This window comes from Lepidochelys kempii, chromosome 3 (assembly GCF_965140265.1).
Source record: "Lepidochelys kempii isolate rLepKem1 chromosome 3, rLepKem1.hap2, whole genome shotgun sequence".
NCBI classification, from domain to species: domain Eukaryota; kingdom Metazoa; phylum Chordata; order Testudines; family Cheloniidae; genus Lepidochelys; species Lepidochelys kempii.
This window is the reverse complement of record NC_133258.1, coordinates 48,515,903-48,531,929: the sequence shown is the minus strand read 5'-3', so window position 1 is coordinate 48,531,929 and position 16,027 is coordinate 48,515,903.

Sequence of the window (16,027 nt, the reverse complement as noted above, 5' to 3'; positions counted from 1 at the left end):
AATCTGTATGCGCATATAATTTCTAATGTGTATGTATGTGATCGGGAAATGGTTTCGTAGGCGTTTAGGACTGTGATACATGTATGTAAAAAATGTGTGTGTATATGCGTGTGCACACGTGTGCACACAGCAGACTGAGTGACTGAGGTATGAAGGAATAATATAATCTCTGTAATAAGTGAAACCAGAATGTGCATGTCACTCTGTAAAGTGACAACTTTTATCTAGTTTCTTATTTATAACATTTAGAAAGGTTTTGTGAAGCAAACTCTCAGTTCTTACCTGCCATTTTACAAGCATGTTCAGCATCTGCAGTGTCAGGTAAATGTGTAGCTATTTACTCTTCTCTAGAGATGGTGCTGATTACATGAAAGAAACTGGTGTATTTCTTGTGTAATGTTCTTCAATGTGGCTGGAACAGAAATATTTTGTCCTCTGTGGGAAATATACTGTATATACGATGTATAAAATACATTGAATTATGTAGTATAACAGTGTGTTATGTATACAGTGGTTGCTAATAAAATCTTTACATGTTTTTCTTTTAAGTAAATAATATACTTAATACTGCTGGAGTATTCCTTAGAATACTTGTAAATATTGTAATGAAATCCATTGTGTGAACAAAAAGTTTTCCATAATTATATCCCTCCCAACCGGCCAATAGCTAGTGATTAAGGACAACTGGTTAGATTACTGCAATGTACTGTACTCCACCTGGGATTATGGGAAGGCCAAGCAGCAACCCATATCTTGGGCAAGAAAAATTGAAAAAACCTCTTAACTTCTGTACTCTGCTCTCTACACCAGATCCCTATATAATTGGCGGCTGTGATTGCAGAGCCATTGGCCATTATCTTTGAAAACTCGTGGCGAACGAGGGAAGTCCCGGATGACTGGAAAAAGGCTAATGTAGTGCCAATCTTTAAAAAAGGGAAGAAGGAGGATCCTGGGAACTACAGGCCAGTCAGCCTCACTTCAGTCCCTGGAAAAATCATGGAGCAGGTCCTCAAAGAATCAATCCTGAAGCACTTGCATGAGAGGAAAGTGATCAGGAACAGCCAGCATGGATTCACCAAGGGAAGGTCATGCCTGACTAATCTAATCGCCTTTTATGATGAGATTACTGGTTCTGTGGATGAAGGGAAAGCAGTGGATGTATTGTTTCTTGACTTTAGCAAAGCTTTTGAAACGGTCTCCCACAGTATTCTTGTCAGCAAGTTAAGGAAGTATGGGCTGGATGAATGCACTACAAGGTGGGTAGAAAGCTGGCTAGATTGTCGGGCTCAACGGGTAGTGATCAATGGCTCCATATCTAGTTGGCAGCCGGTATCAAGTGGAGTACCCCAAGGGTCGGTCCTGGGGCCAGTTTTGTTCAATATCTTCATAAATGATCTGGAGGATGGTGTGGATTGCACTCTCAGCAAATTTGCGGATGATACTAAACTGGGAGGAGTGGTAGATACGCTGGAGGGGAGGGATAGGATACAGAAGGACCTAGACAAATTGGAGGATTGGGCCAAAAGAAATCTGATGAGGTTCAATAAGGATAAGTGCAGGGTCCTGCACTTAGGACGGAAGAACCCAATGCACAGCTACAGACTAGGGACCGAATGGCTAGGCAGCAGTTCTGCGGAAAACGACCTAGGGGTGACAGTGGACGAGAAGCTGGATATGAGTCAGCAGTGTGCCCTTGTTGCCAAGAAGGCCAATGGCATTTTGGGATGTATAAGTAGGGGCATAGCGAGCAGATCGAGGGACATGATCATTCCCCTCTATTCGACATTGGTGAGGCCTCATCTGGAGTACTGTGTCCAGTTTTGGGCCCCACACTTCAAGAAGGATGTGGATAAATTGGAGAGAGTCCAGCGAAGGGCAACAAAAATGATTAGGGGACTGGAACACATGAGTTATGAGGAGAGGCTGAGGGAGCTGGGATTGTTTAGCCTGCAGAAGAGAAGAATGAGGGGGGATTTGATAGCTGCTTTCAACTACCTGAAAGGGGGTTCCAAAGAGGATGGCTCTAGACTGTTCTCAATGGTAGCAGATGACAGAACGAGGAGTAATGGTCTCAAGTTGCAGTGGGGGAGGTTTAGATTGGATATTAGGAAAAACTTTTTCACTAAGAGGGTGGTGAAACACTGGAATGCGTTACCTAGGGAGGTGGTAGAATCTCCTTCCTTAGAGGTTTTTAAGGTCAGGCTTGACAAAGCCCTGGCTGGGATGATTTAACTGGGAATTGGTCCTGCTTTGAGCAGGGGGTTGGACTAGATGACCTTCTGGGGTCCCTTCCAACCCTGATATTCTTACTCAAATTCAAAGTCACAATCCTCAGATGTAAAGCCCTACTGGGCTAGGAGCTTTCCATTTTACACACTTCCTTAGTTTTCATGATTCACTGCACTTGTTGCAATCTATATGGATGTTGAGAGCCTAGAGTGAAACTTTCCAAGGCTAGTTGTAGGGTGTTTTCAGCAAAAGGCCCATATCTTTGGACCAACTTGCCACCAGAGATCAGAATTGATCAGTACACCTTCAGATTGCAAAGTAAAGACCCATCTTTTGCATAAGCCTCCCTAATGGCAATGGCAGGGGAATAAAGAGCAACCACGTTATGCTAACTGTAATGGGGTGCACTCACCTCTCATGAGCGCCCCCCGGCTGTGTGTGTGTGTGTGTGTGCGCGCCTGCACTCTCTCTCTCTCTCTCTGATTGTGGTGGGTCTTCACTGACTCAGGCCTCTTGCCGAGCCACACACCATCTGTATGTGAAATAAAAACAAAGCAAACCCCTTCTGGGGTACAAGTCCAACAGGGGCCTCTCAGTCCCCTCTGTAATGTTTCTCTCAAGTCCCTCCCTCCAGTATAGAGCAGTGCCCCAGGGCTCCTGCCCTAGAGGCAATGTCTTCACCCTGTCATGTCTTTCAGGCCACAGCTCTCCAGCTGGGCCACTACAGTTCAGTTCCCCTTCTGGGGTGCCTCAAAGTCCAGGCCACTTTCCTAGTGGCTGGTGGAGGGCACCCAGTCCCAGCCCAGGGACTCTACAGATAGCAGCTGTGCTTTGTCTCTTTATCTAAGCTACACTGCTGCTCTAATTCCCTGGGCCACTTCCCTGTGGCTCCAACACATTCTTCACCCTTACCTCAGGGCATTGTCCTGGCAGAATCCCAGCAGCCAGCCCGTAGCTCCTTAGCATTCCCCTCAGCCTCTGCCAGCACTGCTATGTCCAAGGTCCTATAGTGCCATCAGCCAGCCAGGAACCGATCTCATTCTAGCCCTGCAGCTGTTCTTATACTAGCATGCTGGGCCCTGATTGGCTGCTTCCCATACAACAGCTCTAGGAAGCTTGGAGGACCTCTCTACTGCCCTCCAGCAGGCGGCCTCTGGACCTAATCCACCCCATCACACTCAACATAAAAAACCTCCCTCTAAATAACTGAAGTAACATCAATCAGAACCACAGAGAGAAATATGCTTTCTATAGGTATCTTTGTGGATTGTCTGTGCTTACACTGAACATGGCACCCAGGCAATGTCAGACAGACCAGATAGCTCTGAGAGAACTCTGCATGGGATAATTAACATTCTATATTAAAGGCATTTAAGTTCATTCCACATACAGTTGAGCATTTGGGTGGGGAAGAGAAGCAGATTCTGAGTCTGCAGAAGGATGGAAGAGAGAACTGAGTCTGGGCTGAGAGTGAGGAAAGGACTCCAAAACTAGGACAGGGAAGAGAAAAGTTGATAAATATGGGACCGTACATTATAGTTTATAATAGTGTAGTAACAAGACCAAAACACACCCACCATGCTAATTAATACTGTGTGTCAGCTAATGTTGGTCTATGCATAACATTTCCAACACAAGGGAAAAACCAAGGAAAGGGAAAAATTATGATATCCAACAGTACATAGCTTCTGCTCCTCCACCTCACCACTAGCACAACCACCATACACACTGCAGAAAATGCACCACAGCCATAACTCTGGCCCAGAAAAGATGCAAGCCTTTCAGCCTACCCCCTTCCCAAAATCCACCAACCCCATCACTACAGCCAAACCAGACCTTCCAACCCCATCCCTTCTTTGCAATCCCATGAAACTACACAACCACACCACCCACAATAAAGGGCCCATAAAGCAACTCCTGATGTTCTCTGAGGAAATCAGAGCATTTTAATTGCTTTAGAATGGCCTTCAGGTGTCCACAGACAAAAAGATTCAATGGCATTAGCTATTTATTCCAAAAGGACCTGGCACTACAAATCTGCAAGGGATCCCTGAGAATACCCCCATGTAGTACAGTATATTTATTATTTAGGAAACTGAGAAATATTGATACAATATAATGCTTTGTTGCTTTTCCTTTGTGTTCAAACATAGCACCTCTAAGTAAAATCAAACTCATCCTGCTCTTGGAATAACCTTACTTACAGATTACATATTAAGTAATCAGGCTGTATTTTGGTTTTACTATGATTGTCAATGTACAACAATTGGCAAATAACCCAACATACAAAATATTGACCTAGTAACTGTCTACTACTTATACAATGTCTTCTTCCTGTGCTACTTTTGAGTGTACCTCAATTAAGGGCTTTATATTAACCCAGCAGGGTTAGTTGATATATCGTGACATGCTACACAAATGGTGTTGACTCCACTAATGAATAATACCTCTCAATGGACTTTATGAGTCAGGCACTCAAAACATCCTATGCCTGCCTCAGTCATTACAGCAGAGGAAATAAACTGGGTGCGTATCCCCACAGGGTAATACAACATTCTCAGCAAGACCTGCAACAGTACATTGAAATACTATAATCCATACTATGATGCATCAACCAGTATCACAGAGCAGCACCCTCACTTTGGAAGAAACAAAGGCTTGCAAATATTTGTGCCCATGGCTACACTGTACTGTGTGCAAAGTACTCCCAGCTCATGATCCTGAAAAGACTTTTTTTATTACATATAGTGTACAATGGAAGATAATCCTACTGTTAGAGAGTAGTGCTGTGCCGAAACTCCACAGATTGCAAGAGGGCATCCGCTCTTTCTGGGTGGTGAACCCCGCATGTAGAGTTTTATCAGCTGTTTTGTCTGTGGCTTTATGGAGTGATGCACAGGTTGACTGCAAGATACAATGATGCTATTGAGGTATGAATGTTGTTTCATCACTGAAAAATTACATCAGAAACCCTGTCTCCTGAGCCATTTAATTCAATCTTTCTCTTGTGTTTCTTTCCTGACATTTCTAATCATGGGGCAGTTTCTGTAATGGCAGGAGGGGTATGGTGTCCGACCCTCGACTGTCCTCAATCCTTATCTAATATAATGAGCAACATACTTTTTGGAATTCTTTTTCTTACAGTTCCTTCCATATTTCCATCACATTCACAATCTATGCAGTATATTCACAGATGTGGCCTCTGAGGAAATTATATAGGTGAGCACAGACCTTGTAGGAGGTTAGCTCATCATTCCTTCTCTAATGGCATTGATTTTCCTTTTCACTCCTGCAGCTGAAAAGAAAGAAAGAATTGTAAATAAGATAGTAATACCACTGACATACTTTAATGAACAGCACAACACAGCATGAATGAAAAACACAGAAAAAGCTGGTTTTACAAAACTACTGACTCCAGCACCACAGCTGGTGCATTTATGGAGTTTTATCTTTTTCTGGCTTATCAGGTAAAGGACAGACAATGCGTACATCACAGTGGGAGTTATCCTGTTAAGAGAGGTTCAAGACCCCACCCTTACCCTGTTCCAGGTTCAGGCCAGGCTCTACACATTCTGAGACTTGGACAGGGGGCTGATGGGTAGTTTAGCAAGGCATATTGGGAAAGGCAGGGATATAAAAATACATCCCTTTTCCTCAAGAGAGAGAGGCCTGAAGAGAAAAGCACTTACTAGAAAGGTCTTACCAGTGTGATGTCAAGAGACTTAGAATGTGTAAGGCTAGCAGAGGGATTCCCAGGTGACAGGAAACTAGGAAAAGGAAATGTAGAGCCAGGCTGCTGAATCAAGCCTGAAAAAGAAGGCTTGGAAAGTCTGTGATAGACTGGCCCACTGAGGCTTGAGAAAAACCAAGCCTGAAGGAAGGCTCAGAATGAGAGGGTTTGCTGTATAACTGTTTGGAGACATTTGTGTGTCTAAGTTAGCCAGACTCAGGAGGGTGATGCTATTTGAGCTATTAAAACCAAACGCCTTCTAGGAGAGAGACTTTATTTTTAAACTTAGTTTGCACTAGTGAGGGAAGAGATTTTTATTATAGCCAAAGGGCTAAACTAACTTACACAAAAGAGGGGAACTGAGGCAGTGGTCACACCCGATACAGAAGGTTAACTATGTGACAGAACCCAAAAGCAGGATATGGGGGATCTGCCAAAGTCTTCAGCACAGACTGTCATTCTGATGGATTCTGCCCTTTCCTCTCATCTAGCAATTTAATGCTAATATTTTAATTGATCTTAGTCATAATCCTTTTAAATCCTTCCTTCACAGCAGACCTTTCTGGGACAGCCCAGTGTACTGTGAGGTCCCTTGCAGTATTTCTCTCTCCAGAGACTGTGTGGGAAACCAATCAGAGCATCAATATCCTTTCACTCACTCATACAGAAAGCATAAAGAGTTGTGAGTTTCATGACTGCACAGCATTGCTTTCTAGACCTATATACAGACTGAGGACTTATGAAAGAGAACCACACCTAAGACAATACCATGGATTAATCTATGAAGAACACCTGCCCAATAAAACTCTAGGTCACTTTGTTAGCAAGACTTCATCTGCAATCAACTTTGCAATATTAGCCATCTGGAAGATGTGTTAAGGGAAGTGTTGATGCCATCCTGAGAAAAACCTACATACACAAAACCTAGAAGTGTTTTAAAGAGAACCTAAAAAAAAAATCAGGAAATATAGTACAAACCAGTCATTTTGACTGTGTCCAGAAGTTACGTGTACCAAGAAAGTCAAACCTTCCGTACTAGCTGCAAAAGTTTCATTCTTTTAATGTTTACAACCGTTTTATGCACTTTCATAAACGTTTCCAAGCACCCACAGCAGACAAGGAGCAAAGAATCATGTCTTCTGACTTGCTTACATGGTATATTTTTCACATATGTTATATAGATTGAATGGGGAAAAGCAACGAAGGAGCATCCCTGGCCAAGAGAAACTTCAGCCATAAGGGGCTCTCTGCCTGTGAGGGAAAAAATCAACAATATTAGATGGATTGGTAAAGGACAATTGAACAGTATACATGCAAAGGAAAGGGAAATTATTTCCCCGCTCAACAAGAATCAGGTCTGGCTCACCTATATATAACTCAAACTGCTGTAATGGCAGGCAGGCAGTGGGAACTTGGGGTCACCTTTTTCACCCTTAGCATCATGTAAATGGTAGCAAGGTGGCCCCTCTCTTGCTAGTCAGATGACACTGACACAAAGGGTACTTGCAACTTTTTTGTATCTTACTACTGAGGAAAGAAAAGGAACATTGGAAGAAGAGGAGAGTAGCAGATGAGGAGTAGGAGAAAGGTTAGAGCTGGAGGTGCAGATCCTGCTATAGCTGGTTACCAGGGTAGAGAGGTCTGATGTCTGGGACCATTCTGAATGTGCTGACACAAAGAAATGAGCTGGGACAGTATGAGGGAAACCACCATTACATGGAAATGCATTAATAAAAAAATAAGGGGTGCTAGTAGGAGAGGCTGGTCAAGGCACTGGTTGTGTGATGCCAGGACAACACCGCTGCAATGAAGATTGTGCAGGTTTGTGCATTCACCTGTCTTGGCTTCCGAGGGGAAACTGAAGAGTGTAATATTTTCCAGTTGACTGATATTTTACCACAAGCTTCTCCCTGCCATTTGAAAGCAAAAATTTATTCTTCATCATTGGCCTCTTATTCCAATTAAATAGTAATTAAGGCAGGTGAGACGCTGATTGTACCTGAAGAAAAATGTGCAGTGCTCAGAGACAGTGTGATTCAAGCTGAACCAGTTGCAGCTGGATATCGACAGACAGCACAAGAACTGGGTATATGATGAGGAAAGAAAAGCCCTGAAAGGAAAACTCCTGAGTTCAAAAACCAATGAAATACTGAAGAAAGCAAAGGAAGAGTACAAGAAAGCCAACAAAGCAGTGAAAAGCAACGAAAGGAAAGATGAATGGAGATATGCTGAAGACCTAGCAGCTGAAGCTGATAGGAAACCAGAGTCATTTACCAAGTGACTAAAATCCTGTGTGGAAACTTCAAAACAGGAAATGGGGCAATAAAAATAAAGATGAAAAATGCTTACAATAGAGGTAGAACAGAATAACAGATGGGCAGAGCATTACCAAGAAGTCCTCCGATGCAGCAGTACCTCAGCACCAGGATTTGATGAAACATTCGAACCTGATCAGTTTGAAAGCAGCATTGGTCTAACAGAGGGGTCAGAATTACAGTCTGCAGTCGAGAAGCTGAAAAACAGCAATGTGGTGGGAGACGATCAAATCACAGTACAAATGCTAAAAGCAGTTGAAACTGACACTCATGTTAAAATTGGCAGAGCTGTTCCATGAAGTCTGGGAAAAAGAGACCCGACCAGTGGAAACATAGAGTCACTGTCAGATTACCCAAAAAGGGTGCTCTTACTCACTGCAACAATTGGAGAGAAGTCACACTACTCTCTGTTGTAGGGCAAGCCTTCTGCAATGTGATTTCTACACAGGATGAAAGAGGCAGCAAATGGAAAGTTTAAGGTAGAACAGGCTGGATTCAGGCCCAAGAGATCCTGTGCAGATCAGATATTCACACCAAGGACCATCACAGAAGAACGTACAGAATGGCAGGCTCCCCTTATTATCAAATTAATTGATTTTCTAAAGGTATTTGATAGTCTGCATAGGCATTCATTATGCAATATTCTTCAGCCTTATGGAATTCTAGTCAATATCATCAGTGCTGTGTTCAGCAATACACAGTGTGCTATAATGATGAATAGCCAAACAACACACTAGTTCGGAGTGGCCAGGCATATGAAACTGGGCTGCATTCTATCTCAGCTGATGTTTGGCATTGCCATAGACTGAATAAGGAAGAAGAGTATTACCCACACAAACACTGGGGTAGCCCGGGTAGATAGCAAATGCTTAGAAGACCTAGATTTTGCTGAGAATATTGAGCTATTGAGTGGCACCATTAAAAGCTTCAAACAAAGACAGACACCTTGGCAAAAACAGCAGGCCAATCAGGGGTCAAAATCGGTTATGCCAAAACAAACATCTTTGAAACCCAGACATCAAGCAGTAACATGATATTAGAAAGCAAAAACGTCAAGAAAGTAGAACATTTACCAGGGCAGCACCATAGTAGCCAATGGAGACCTGAAGAAAGAAGTGACATCAAGGACAGAAAAGGCATCCACAGCATCCACTAAAGTCAACAATATATGGAAATCAAAGATGTATAGTACTAAAACAAAACTGAGCATTTTCTACTCAAATGTAATCTCAGTGCTAACATATAGCTGAAAAGCTATTAAAATGTTAGATGCCTTTTAAAATAAGTGCCTATGAAAGATTCTGGGTATTGGATAGAAAGACTATTACTAGTGAAAAGATCCAAGAAATTCCAACCAGCAGCTTGTTGCTACTAAAATTAGAAGGAAGCGTTGGACATATTTGTGTCATGTACTCCTGATGCCAATATAGTCTCCCACATCAAGCTGTCAAGTGGAAATCAACTGGTGTGAGAAAACAAGGATGCCCAAAGAGAAAACTTAAGAAGAAGCCTTAGCAGGGAGGGCAGAATGGTCAATCTCAACACTATAGAATAGATGACAGAGAGGAATGGAAGAGACTGATTTCTGTTCTGTACACAAACATTGGCATGGGAAAGATGTAATAATAAGAATAATATTCTCAACTCTTATATGAATCCAAACAATCATGGCTTTCAATTGCCTCTTCTCAGCCTGCCTGGAGAGGATCGATCTCTCTCTCTCTCTCTGTTCCTCCTCTGTTTTTTCAATGACACTTTAGCAGCTGAGATGCCTGTACCCAGGACACTTGTGACACAAGAGGCTGCAGCATCACTAAAAGATGTGGTATTTCATAGGGAGCCCCAAGGACCTAAGGGATCCATCCATCCAAAGCCTGGGCTTAGGCCAAAAGCCGGAGCTTATGCAGATATTCATGCATTTGAAGTGCAACCACATCTGTTGGGAAGGATGAGTAGCCCTGGGAGTTACACTATGCAAGAGGTGTGAGGGAGTAAAAGAGGATGAAAGGGACTTTCCATTTGTAGCTAGAATCCAGGAACTTTTCCAGTGCAAACCTATAACAGTGATATGAGATGAGGCTAAAACAGTTTTTACCATTGCATGGAATTAAGAATGAGATTGTGCCAGCCCAGGTCACAACCTGCTTTAGTAACATCTAAACAAAGATAAATGTTATTCTCTCTATAGTTAAACCATTCTATAGAGGTTTTTTGCAGTTGGGTGGAAGAGTTCAGTTAAAACACTGCCTCTTTGCCATACCAAATGAAATGGCTTCAAATGACTCATCCAATGAGACACAGGAGAAATACTATGTGACTTGCACCATGCAAGCTTTCCCTATCAACACAGCTTGAAAAGCACCCCTGAACAGAACTCCCAGTTCTTTGCAGTTCTAACACTAATGCTTTTTACATGTTCAGAGTCCCCTGAAAACATTAACAACTTAATCTTAACATCCTTGTTAGATAGCCCAAAAAGTATTAATATCCCCATTGCTCAGATGAGGAAACTGAGGCACAGAGGGGTTACATGATTAGTCTAAGGTTACATAGTGCATCAAAGGCAAAAGGAGGAATAGAATCCAGCTCTCCCAATTCTATGCTCCTAAGAGCAAAATATTTGCAGCCAAACATACACAAATAAACTGGTTTCAGAGTAGCAGCCGTGTTAGTCTGTATCCGCAAAAAGAAAAGGAGTACTTGTGGCACCTTAAAGACTAACAAAAACTGAATACTACTGGTTTGTGACTGCAAATCAAACTCAAACCCTAGCTAACTTCAAAAATGGTCAGATGTTTCTCACAGCTTCTAATCAAGAAGAGTACATGAGCACCACCTACTGGTTGCTCTCAATTCCACAAATTAATGGATTGAAGAACAACAAGAAATAGAGATTCTCAACTCTCTGCAAGAAAAAAGCAATCATGCCAGTGCTTAATTTGTGCCAGGGCTCGTCAGGGCTGAGTCTCGGCATCTCTAGGCTTGGCAATTAATAGCCCCAGAACTTCTGGGCTTGCCGTGTCAGTTATGAAAGTAAAAAAGTTGCTTGAGCCCAATACCTAATTGCTTAAGCCCCAGCACCTCTTTCATTAAATATTAAGCACTGAGTCACTCCATAAAATCTTTTACGTTGAACATTCCAGTTTCTATTTTATCCTATAGAAATAAGGAGATCTAGAAAATATTACCTGGCCCAAGATGCTATGATAGTCCTCTAAATGAAGACATTCCGTGCTTTATGCTTCCTATTTGATGTCAATTATGTGCTCAGAGGTGGATACGAGCGTGGCCTGAACGAGTGCAGGGTTTCATGTGGTTGGGCAGGAAGAAACAAAGAGCACGCAGACAGAGGCACACACATCTACAACAGGTAGAAGTGGCTTTAACCAAGCTAACTCTGAAGCACCCCACATAACACATCCTGATCCTCTCTAGGAACTGGAGGATCAGGCACGCTATGATTTTCACTTAACTGTCGCACAGGAGTCTTGAAGGATGTTCCTGCCCCAAGTATATAGTATGGACAGTGAAAAAGTCAAAGTATTGTTTATGGCTTTGCCAGTCTACCTGTTCCCCTAATCACAGTAGGGGCACTGCTGCTGCGACTTGGCCTACTTGTAAAAGCCAGAAAAAAGTAATTCAAAATTTGTCTGGAACAAATGGAAAAAGTAATACAAAAACAAATGCTGCCACTTTCCTTCAGGAGATGGTGAATCCTCCCATTTGAGCCACATGGACCTGCAAAGTGCAGCAAGTTGATTATCTGCAGTACTGAGAGATCCAGAACAGCTTTCCAGCCATTTCTTAGCTATTTAACAATGCAATAGTGAGTTTGGGAAGGCAATGGTGGAGCACAAAGTGCTCCCTGACATATGAAACTTTCTTTGAACAAAAGTGCAGAAAAATCATGCAATACCAAACAGACATATATTTTTGCCACTTTTCCTTGGTATGAAATTTATACAGATCTACAATACCCAGAAAGCAGGTGAATTGGCAATGGAAACCTATTATTGAAGGAAATATTGGAGGCTTGAAACACTGGTAAAATGAAACTCTCATATTTAATTAAGACTGAGAAGAAAGTTTGAGAGCCTTTACTTCCATGTCTCAGAAGGAGTCTTCTATCTTCAGAACTTCAGAAAAACAGAATAATGAGCTCTCAATCTGCACAGAAGGTTGTATGTTTTTTTCTTAAGCCTGAAAGAAAATTTCTCTCCCATGAGTTTCTGTGAAGAGAGTCTTAAGAATCCTCTTCCTGGCAGAGTGAAAAACTAAGAGATTGTAAAAACTTAAGGCCAAATTCAATTTAAAAATATAGGTCAATGGAAAAATCTATTTGAGAGCATTTCCAAAGCTTGCACAAATTCCTCTGATAAAGAAGCCAGACATTTATTCGTTTGTACTGAATTGATTTGTTAGTTATTTTTAAAGGTTATTTAAAAGGTAACTTTTCTAAACTGTTCATTTACTATAAAATGCAGCTTTTATTTGCCTTAAGTGAATGTTCTGCATGTGGAAGGGACAGGATTACATTCTGAGAACTAAGCTTCTCTCCTTAATACACAGTAGAGGAACTGCCTAGGTAACTGCAGTGCAAGCTTTCTCCAAATGCTCCACTGATGTGCCTTAGCTTACAATGGAGAAGTTTAAATCTCTGATACTTGTATGGATAGAAAAGATGTCCCTGTGCTAAGATTAAATCTCTCTTATCTTGAGTATGGGGTAGTTGTTCCCAAAACATCCGCTTCTGGGGGTGAAAGGAGGAGGAATACTTAATTGGCAGAAAGAAAAGGAGTACTTGTGGCACCTTAGAGACTAACCAATTTATTTGAGCATGAGCTTTCGTGAGCTACAGCTCACTCCACAGTATGCATCCGATGAAGTGAGCTGTAGCTCACGAAAGCTCATGCTCAAATAAATTGGTTGGTCTCTAAGGTGCCACAAGTACTCCTTTTCTTTTTGCGAATACAGACTAATACGGCTGTTACTCTGAAACCTTAATTGGCAGACTGATTTTAAAATAAATGGCTGTTATCTGTAATTACTCAGGAGTCTGAAATCCCAGGGGAAAGGGATTAGTAGATGGGCAAAGGTGCATGCTAAATTCGTATTTAACATAGCTCATCATCTACATCACAAATGTGATGTATATTTTATTTCCCAAAAGATTACAAGTACCCAGGCAAGATTCAGTTCTCTTGATCAGGGACAGGTTTAAGGTCTGGTATCTTGCACTTCTAAAGGGCTTGAAAAGGGAGTTTTATATGATTGGAAAGGTGCACAGCCCTCTGTGGAGATAGAGGTGGTTAGGGACTATTTAGAAAAGCTGGACGTGCACAAGTCCATGGGGCCGGACGAGTTGCATCCGAGAGTGCTGAAGGAATTGGTGGCTGTGATTGCAAAGCCATTGGCCATTATCTTTGAAAACTCGTGGCGAACGGGGGAAGTCCCGGATGACTGGAAAAAGGCTAATGTAGTGCCAATCTTTAAAAAAGGGAAGAAGGAGGATCCTGGGAACTACAGGCCAGTCAGCCTCACCTCAGTCCCTGGAAAAATCATGGAGCAGGTCCTCAAAGAATCAATCCTGAAGCACTTGCATGAGAGGAAAGTGATCAGGAACAGCCAGCATGGATTCACCAAGGGAAGGTCATGCCTGACTAATCTAATCGCCTTCTATGAGGAGATTACTGGTTCTGTGGATGAAGGGAAAGCAGTGGATGTATTGTTTCTTGACTTTAGCAAAGCTTTTGAAACGGTCTCCCACAGTATTCTTGTCAGCAAGTTAAGGAAGTATGGGCTGGATGAATGCACTATAAGGTGGGTAGAAAGCTGGCTAGATTGTCGGGCTCAACGGGTAGTGATCAATGGCTCCATGTCTAGTTGGCAGCCGGTGTCAAGTGGAGTGCCCCAGGGGTCGGTCCTGGGGCCGGTTTTGTTCAATATCTTCATAAATGATCTGGAGGATGGTGTAGATTGCACTCTCAGCAAATTTGCGGATGATACTAAACTGGGAGGAGTGGTAGATACGCTGGAGGGGAGGGATAGGATACAGAAGGACCTAGACAAATTGGAGGATTGGGCCAAAAGAAATCTGATGAGGTTCAATAAGGATAAGTGCAGGGTCCTGCACTTAGGATGGAAGAATCCAATGCACCGCTACAGACTAGGGACCGAATGGCTAGGCAGCAGTTCTGTGGAAAAGGACCTAGGGGTGACAGTGGATGAGAAGCTGGATATGAGTCAGCAGGGTCTCCTTGTTGCCAAGAAGGCCAATGGCATTTTGGGATGTATAAGTAGGGGTATAGCGAGCAGATCGAGGGACGTGATCGTTCCCCTCTATTCAACATTGGTGAGGCCTCAGCTGGAGGACTGTGTCCAGTTTTGGGCCCCACACTACAAGAAGGATGTGGATAAATTGGAGAGAGTCCAGCGAAGGGCAACAAAAATGATTAGGGGTCTAGAACACATGACTTATGAGGAGAGGCTGAGGGAGCTGGGATTGTTTAGCCTGCAGAAGAGAAGAATGAGGGGGGATTTGATAGCTGCTTTCAACTACCTGAAAGGGGGTTCCAAAGAGGATGGCTCTAGACTGTTCTCAATGGTAGAAGATGACAGAACGAGGAGTAATGGTCTCAAGTTGCAGGGGGGGGAGGTTTAGATTGGATATTAGGAAAAACTTTCACTATGAGGGTGGTGAAACACTGGAATGCGTTACCTAGGGAGGTGGTAGAATCTCCTTCCTTAGAGGTTTTTAAGGTCAGGCTTGACAAAGCCCTGGCTGGGATGATTTAACTGGGAATTGGTCCTGCTTTGAGCAGGGGGTTGGACTAGATGACCTTCTGGGGTACCTTCCAACCCTGATATTCTATGATATGAAGTAGCTCTCAATTAGACACATGACTTAATTCTATCCCTGTGATGTAAGATTGTTTAGGATCTTGTTTGAAATGACCTGTTTAACTCACATGCACAAAGAAAGTAGCCATCTTATGCCAGGCTACTGAAGCCTTAATTCTGTGCTGAATTCTTCTCTTTATAGTCATACATATAAATAGATACATATATATGTTTTAATACTACAGTGCTGAGAACCATATAAGTAGGCTGATAGATAATTGTTTTAGGCTGTTTTAAAATAGCCTGAACTAAGAAGAGAATTCATTTATTTTCTAAAGCAGCAGGAAAAAAAATTTACTGTTAAATAGCATAATAATCTGGAAATTAACCTGGTGAAAACAGAGATGAACAGAAGCACAGCCCCATGAGCAAGCCAGAGGAACAAGTCTTGCACTGCAGCTGCTGCATAAGAAAGGAGGTCTTCTCACTGAATAAAGGACTGGTGTGATCTCAACATTCTAGAATACAGAGAGAAAGAGAGAGAAAGAGAGAGGCTCTGAATGCAAGTGGGAGAAGTTTGGATTACTAAAATGTGTTCATGTTTTGTGAGTGGAATAACTCAAATTTGAAATTTTAATTAAAAGTACTTTATAAATTACATGTGTTACAAGTGTTCACAGTGATGTGTTTCTTTGTTCTCTAGAAGTATCTGTTTTCTTTGTTTCTTTTCCCCCCACATAATAAATTATACTCATTTACACAATGTTAATGTCTAACTCTTTATTAATAGGATAAAGTTGGCTTCAGTAACAAATGATACACTGTGAGTGTTAAAGGACTTGACCCTTCTCAGTTAAATTTCTCTATTCTCCTGGTGGCTTGGCAGGTTTTTTGCATGAGACATTAGAAGCAA